This window comes from Pinus tabuliformis, chromosome 6, assembly GCF_031772625.1.
Source record: "Pinus tabuliformis cultivar Carrire ecotype Pingquan chromosome 6, CPIR1, whole genome shotgun sequence".
Classification (NCBI taxonomy): Eukaryota; Viridiplantae; Streptophyta; class Pinopsida; order Pinales; family Pinaceae; genus Pinus; species Pinus tabuliformis.
In genome coordinates, this window is record NC_142292.1 from 696,718,962 (window position 1) to 696,726,919 (window position 7,958).

Below are 7,958 nucleotides of genomic sequence, written 5' to 3' on the forward strand. Positions count from 1 at the left end.
TTTTAAATATATTGTGTCGACATAACATTTTACACTAGTGCGTTAATTTTACTTCGATGTGCCACACCAGAATGTTCAAGTTTAAATATTGGGCGGTGTGTTGGGAAAAAATAAACACACCAGGAAGTTAATTTTACGAGATACACCGCCATAAAAATTATAATTTTTAAAGTGATGTGTCGTGGAATTTAACAGCCCGATGCATTTCAATTTACCCAAAGCACCGAACCACTAACGGTGCATTAACGTTATGCACCGATTTGCAGTGCACCCTGTAAATTTATAGGGTGCACCATGAACGTTGTGAGTCAAACATTTCAAATGCACCGCGAAGAAAAAAAATAATGCATTTTTTAACTTTTCAATTCTACTCCTCTAAAATTTTAATTTAGGAGAAACATAGACATTACATGGACATTTTCTCGTTGGAGAAGAATGGTTTCCAGTAAACCAAAAAAAAAAAAAATCCACCATCCTTTCACAAAATTTGAAAGGCATGCAGTGAGCAACAAACAGAAAAATGGAAAGCAACGGAATCGCCGATAACAGGGCGCTTCATAGAGGAAAAGGTAGCATCAGTGCTTGAGAGCTCCATAACACTGCAAATGGTAAAAATAAATTTTATGGACAGTAAAAAAAATTTAACACTATTCTGGTGTGCTCGAGTAATCGCACTAGGGTGGATTATTTACAAAGCACACCGCAATTTTTTAAATTAAAAACCCGATCATGATACACCATGTTATTATGCACGGGGGTGTTTCAAAACAGGAATCGCACTAGTGCTTCGTGGGAGTATAGCACCAAAATGGTGAAAATGAATTTTACGACTACCGTTTTTTAAATTAAACCTTTGTTTGGTGTTATCGAGTAGTATATGCACTGGTGCTATAATTTCACCTAGTACGTTGTTATTTTTAAATTAAAAACCATGCAACGGTGCACCATGTTGTATATGCATCGGGGCATTCCTAAATGTTAAAGTATCGGGGCTTCATGGGAGTATAGGACCGGAATGGTGAAAATGAATTTTATGACCAACAATTTTTTTTTAATTTACACTAGTTTGGTGCTATCAAGCAATATACACACTGGTGCTCCAGAGTTACTAAGTGCAACGTTATTATTATATTTTTTAAATAACCTTGAATGGTGCACAATTTTCTATTAAGAACCAGGACGTACAATTATATTTATTCCACTGGTGCTTATTATATGAGTAACACACCATTTTTTAAATTAAAAACATTTCCCTGATGCACCATGTTTTTATGCATTGGTGATTTCGTAAAATGGGAAAGCATTGTTGCTTTATGTGAGTATATCACTGAAATGGTGAAATGAATTTTATGATCGACATTTTTTTAAATTTCACACTTGTCTAGTGTTATCAAATAAAATATCAAATATTATCTAGATTTGTTTATCTGCCCAATTTAGCTATTTGATTTTTATTTTTTTATTTGAAAATATAATTTACAATAAAGTTATGTATTTTAATATAATTTTATGTAGAGTTTGTTGATGAAGCAACATGAGTAGTGAAAGATGCAGCAGCAAAGCAAGCAGTTTGATACCCAGCATCATAAAAAGCACCAGCCATAGAGCTATCTAAGAAACCTGCGTTAGCCCTTGATTCAAATTTTGATCTGGTGTTATATAAAAATATTTAACACCTTCGAAAACACACAAATTATACCCAATTAGAATTTAGACAATATCCTCGCAAATTTAAAACAAACTTCATTGAACAAAAACCATCAAACAGTTAGAGTATGCAATTCAACATATTTTTGAAATTTGGAAGACAACATCGCTAGCCTCACAATAATATTCCATTGCAAGTTGAATACGATCATGGAAAAATTCAACAACTTTTTCAAATTCTGACACCATTGGCAGTCTCACAATAATATTCTAGGATTCCAAATTTATTAACCATTTGCATATCAAACCATAAAATCTAAAGTGATTTGAAAATTTAGAAGAGAGTGCAATCGAACTTTTTGAGGTTTTGAGTTTTTTATATAAATAGATTTCAATCAATATTTAACACAATCCTAACAAGAATATATCAGATATCATTTTGGGATTCAACTGCGTTAAGTAAGTCATTCACGTATAACCATTTCCATGAGAGGTAGTCGTAACTGACTAATTTCTCATGATTTTTGAATAGTTCACAGATTCAGACGTAGATTCAGCTAGGGTCTTGCTCAACTTTATGAAAATATGGGATTTCTTTGTAAGTGGTTTATAATCCCCTTTTGAAAAGAACCCTTCACCCAACTTCCCTATTGAGCCTCCCATTGATCTTTCCTTCTTGGAAACCACAGTCCAAGTACTTGCACGCATCAAATTTGAGGACACACCCTCAACACTGTTGAACAAAAGAGTTCTTCAACTTATTATTATGCTCCTCACACTATGCTTTTCCTTGCATTCTCCTTCTCTCTTTAGTGTGTGATTCTTCTCCCAAGCGTTCTGCTACCGAAATTTCCCCCCTCTCTTTGTCTTTGTTTATGTATCTTTGTGTCTTTCCCTATGTGTCCTCCTTACCATATCCTTTTTTCTTTCCCCATCATGAAATCAAGATCCTAAATCGATGTGATAGCTCATTGCCTTTCGATCATTTTCGTCTCTAACTTTCCAGTGGTGAGATGTCCTACCATCATTTCCCATCACTGTCCACTCACCCAAGATTTTGGATCCATCAGCCCTCTCCCTTGGGCTAGCCAATCAAATTTATTCATATTTTTAAATTTAAAAAATATTTCCAACTATTCATGATATCTCCTCTCCTACTAGCATCACACAATCATCGATCATTTTTACAAAATAGGGGTCACGAAAAGGGATGTTACAATTTCTATCTGAGAAAATTTCCTACCTCTTGAAAGTGTTTCTTCCTTTTAGATGTAGGGCATATGTATAAATCAAGTTGCTTTGATGTATTAACAAAAAATGTATCACTTTATGACTATGTTATAGTGATCCTTTAGTCATGTTTCATATCTTTTGTAACATTTAGTTATTTATGGTGGATTGGGTTAAGCCTGCCAAACTATGGAAGAGATAATAAAATGACTTTCATTTCTCTTGTATCCTCTCATGATAATGCTCTACGAATGATGGCTTCAGACTCTCTTAGTTCGATTGCAAAGTATGGCAACTTCATCTTTCTTATTCATATGATAAATCAAGGCTTTGAGTCTTTCCTCTATTGAAAAATAATAGCTTATGCAAAGTATGAATTGTGGCTTCAAATTAACACGATTTATGGGTCATTGCAACTCCTTTCCTTGTGGCATATTATTTCCTTTAGGATATGGATTCATGTTTGCTTTGTGTATATTTACACCTAAGGTGTCCCTTTTTTAAATTGATCAAGTTAGGCATTGTGTACCTTTTTCATCTCCATTTGTCATTTGTCAATCTGTTGTTTTGACATGGATCAACTTTAACTTAAAGAAAAAAAAGGAATTATCTTTTTACATGAATCTATTTTTTTTAATTTATTAAAAGTAATGGACCATTTTGCTCAATAAAATTTGCTTATATATAAATGGATGTTATAAATAATAATGAGGAACTTATCATGGAGGACCTTATTAGAATCAGAATAATCTCAAATCCCTAGGAAATTGGTGGAAGTGGGGGAGCTAGGTGGCACAAATCTATTTTTTTTTAATTTAATAATGATGAGCATTAAGACTAAGCTAAGCATATGCTGACCATATTCCCTTGAGAATAAATATAGGCCCTCAATTAAAAAGATAAATAAATAAATAAAAATTAAGAGATTCTCATCCACATTAAGTTGAAATAAAAAGCCTTTGGAAATTAAATTAAATTAATATATTTTTAATAAATAGACATTTTATTACATGATGACAAATTTAACAAAATTTTCATTAATTTTAAAAATTTTAAATCTAATTTCTTAGATAAGCGTGTATATTTTAGAACGGTTTTTAATTTAATTATCAATAATTATTAGATGGATGGTAAGGATTTAACCTCCATGAAATATTCTAGAATTTTCATAGTAGTATACACAAATCAATGATTGAGATTTATCTCCAAAGTAGTTGTGTTTTTTTAATCATTTTAATTTAATTAATTAATTAAAAAAATTGTTATATGAACAAGTGTCATATGAAATGAGTTATGGTTTTTTGGGCATGTAGTATTGATAAGTCATGGTAATAGTCCATGATATTATAACAAATCTTATTTACAAATTAAGAATCTCCGCAATAAAGTAGGGATAAATATATTTAATTAAATTTTAATATCTATATTAAAATTAAGTTTGATATTTATATATTTTTTGTTTTTTTGAAAAAGAATAATAATAATAATAATAATGATAATTTAATTTTAAGATTATGGCTAAATTAGATATTAGATTGATATATGATTTCTTTTCATTTAAAGTTTATAAAAGTATGTATATTTTAATATATATATATATATATATATATATATATATATTTCACTCATTCATATTTATACTTTGTTAATATGAAATTGAGATTTATAATTTCTCCATTCCACATATAAAACAAATATATGTAAAATAAATAATTCAATAATGTGAAAATTTCCCAAACTATAAATGCATATCATATACTTAGTAGTTACTCTTTCAAATTAAAAGGAGTGTTTACTTATTCTTTCAAATTAAAAATGGGGAAAATGTTTATTCACTAATTATTAAATAAAAGTAAAGCATAATAACAAAATTATTAATAATATTAACATTCAAGTGATGGAAAAAATTTCACATCAATTAAATAACTCACTTTCATTTAAACTCAATATTTCCATTTAAAAAAATATATTATAATTATTTTATTTTTTAAATACAATTATTTTTTAAGTTATTTATGAAAAGTTTCCACTTAATCAAACTCACTTTTAATTAGCATTATTTAAAAATAAAAATAAAAAGTCACACTTAAATCTTTATATTAATAAAAACTGGATAACCGGATTATGAAAAGATTTTCATAGCCGATACGATAGCATTGTATGTGATCTGAGACTGAGAGTGGAGAAAATATGGAGGTTTAGGGTTTGTGTCAGACCCTGCAACAGCAGACCTGCACAGACCATGGCACCATTGTAACAACTCTCCAGCAATACAAACAACAATACACGACAAAGAATAGCGCACAAATCATGGACAACCTCCAGAGGGAGGACACGACGCCTCCCCCCAATGACCAAGAAAATATTCAGATGCACACGGAATATGATGGGAAAAAGCCCCAAGAAGAAGCGGGAATGATTCCTTGTACACAGACCATCATCCCCAAGAAGAAGCGGGAATGATTCCTTATACACAGACAGATAATACAAAAAGAAATGCGGCTCCCAAAGCAACATCGGCTACCTGTAAACCTGTTGCAGCTGAAAGACCTAAGATTGAGCTCCCAAGTCAAAGAATCAATTCCCAAATCCAGTACATGAAGGATCATGCGTTAATAGGGAAATTTATTGGCTTCTAGCCTACAGAGAAAGCTTTGCATGGATGGATCACAGCCAAATGGAAACCAAAAGGGCACATTACCTTGCAGCTGGGACCAAAGGGCTTTTTCATGGTAGTCTTCAACTTTATAGAAGATCGAAACAGGGTCCTCGATGGAGGACCATACTTCTTTAATGCAGTTGGTCTTTACCTGAGAGACTGGATTGAAAGATTCAACCCGAACAAAGAAGATCTAAGCTGGGCACCAGTTTGGATCTGTCTTTATTCCCTTCCATTGGAGTACTGGGATGAAGACTCACTGCAAGATATTGGAAATGGACTGGGGGAGCTCATCAAAATTGCATAGGAGACAAAACTCAGAAGATACACATCCTACGCCCGCATTTTCATTTATATGCATCTAAGAAAAGCTCTCCAGGATGCGGTAAGTTTATATCATGATGATTTTGAATGGATTCAGTCAATAGATTATGAACATGTCCCATTTCGATGCAGAAAATGTCATGCCCTTGGCCATCTCTTTCGTGACTGCCCGTTAAATCTGAAACCCCCGAAAAACCTGACTCTGATGGATTCACCAAGGTCAACAACCACAAAAACAACCACAAAAAACCTGCATCAAACCCTAAAAATCCTTCCACCAACACTTCAATGCCATCCACCAGTAATAGCTTTGAGATCTTAGCCTAGCTAGATTTGAATACCAATGAGAACCCCTTACACTCCGAGGAGTCTCCTAAGGCATCATCACAATTCATTCCCACCAGCTCAAAGCAACCCCAAAAGCATATGCAATCCATAGATCTTACCACCTCCTCACCCAGTCTAATACCGATATGGAAATCTCATGGCATGGAGGTAGACATTTTGCAGCAAGAAACCATGGTTGCAACAGAGACCGTAGAGGAAAGGAGCGAGGCCCAGCACATGGAAGAAGAGCCTGAAAGCATAGATATAGGAGATCTAGACATATTTGGATTAGAACAAGCTTGCAAGAAAAAATAATTTGACAAGATCCCAGAAAGACAGCTAGAAAACTTGGAAGTCATCCTTTCCAGAGCACAACAGCAAAGAACCCTAGGCATTCAGCCTGGAAGTCAATGGGATGGCAAAAACATTCCTAAAGACAATAAAAAATGGGGGAGAAAAACAGACCTCCAAAGAACCATCTGCATTAGGGAAATGCTGGTGGAATCAGGAAGATATTCCAAGCTTACAAAGTATTACGGTCCCCTACCCAACAATGAATCATGAAGCTCACTTCATGGAATATAAGAGGGCTAAATAGCCCTGGGAAATACAGAATGATAAAAAACGTGAATCAGTAGGAGAAACCCCAAATCTTCTTCATGCAAGAAACAAAATGTAACTCTACAACACTTGGTCAAACCCTTGCAAAAGCATGGCCAGGCAGTCAAGCAGTAGCAGTGGATGCCTTAGGAGCTTCAGGAGGTCTAGCAATAGTCTGGGATGAACGAGCTATCACGCTTACTAATATCCATGTGAGTAAGCACTTCATTCAAGCCACCTTTCATATCATAGGGACAAATGTGCATGGTCACCTAACCAACGTCTACTTCCCCCAGGAGGTAATGCATAAGATAGACATTTTGAATACTTTATCTCTAATCAACTCCACCAGAACACATCCACTCTGGATCACAGGAGGAGACTTCAATATGATTACTAAGTTGGAAGAAAAAAGTGGAGGCAGGAATAAACTGGATAGTGAAAGCATCCACTTAAAAAATTTCATCCAAAACAATTGGCTTATAGATATGCCATTCAATAATGGAATCTATACTTGGAATAACAAAAGAGCAGGCACACATCAAATTGCATCTTGACTGGATAGGTTTTTGCTTTAAGACAATGCCATCCATCTTGGAGGATATTTTTTGGCCTCGATCTTACCTCTCACGGGATCAGATCACTGGCCTATCTTACTCCAATGGCAAATACCAGGGAGCACCACATGGCAGCCCTTTCACTTTGAAGCTTTCTGGTTGATGCATCCAGACTTCAACACTCTAATAAATGCAGTTTGGAAAAGCTTCAAACCCCCGAACGGCTCAAAAATGTATCAATTCCAACAAAAACTCAAAAATCTTAAAAAAAAAACATCAAGCAATGGAATCAACTGACCTTTGGTAATATCTTCCAAGCTCAGAACGCTCTAGATCAAGAAATGAAAAGAATCCAGCAGATGATCATTATTGAGGGGAGATCTGAAGCACTCTCAAAGCAGGAAAAACTCCTTCAGACACAAATAGTAGAAAGAGAAAAGCAAGAAGAAATACTTTGGAAACAAAAATCAAGAGTTAGATGGCTTAAGGAAGGAGAAAGAAATACAAAAAAATTTCATCGCACTACTATACAGAGAAGAATGCACAACAACATCACTCACATTCAGAATCAGCAAGGAGAACGATTGGAAAAACATGAGGATGTAGAACAAGAG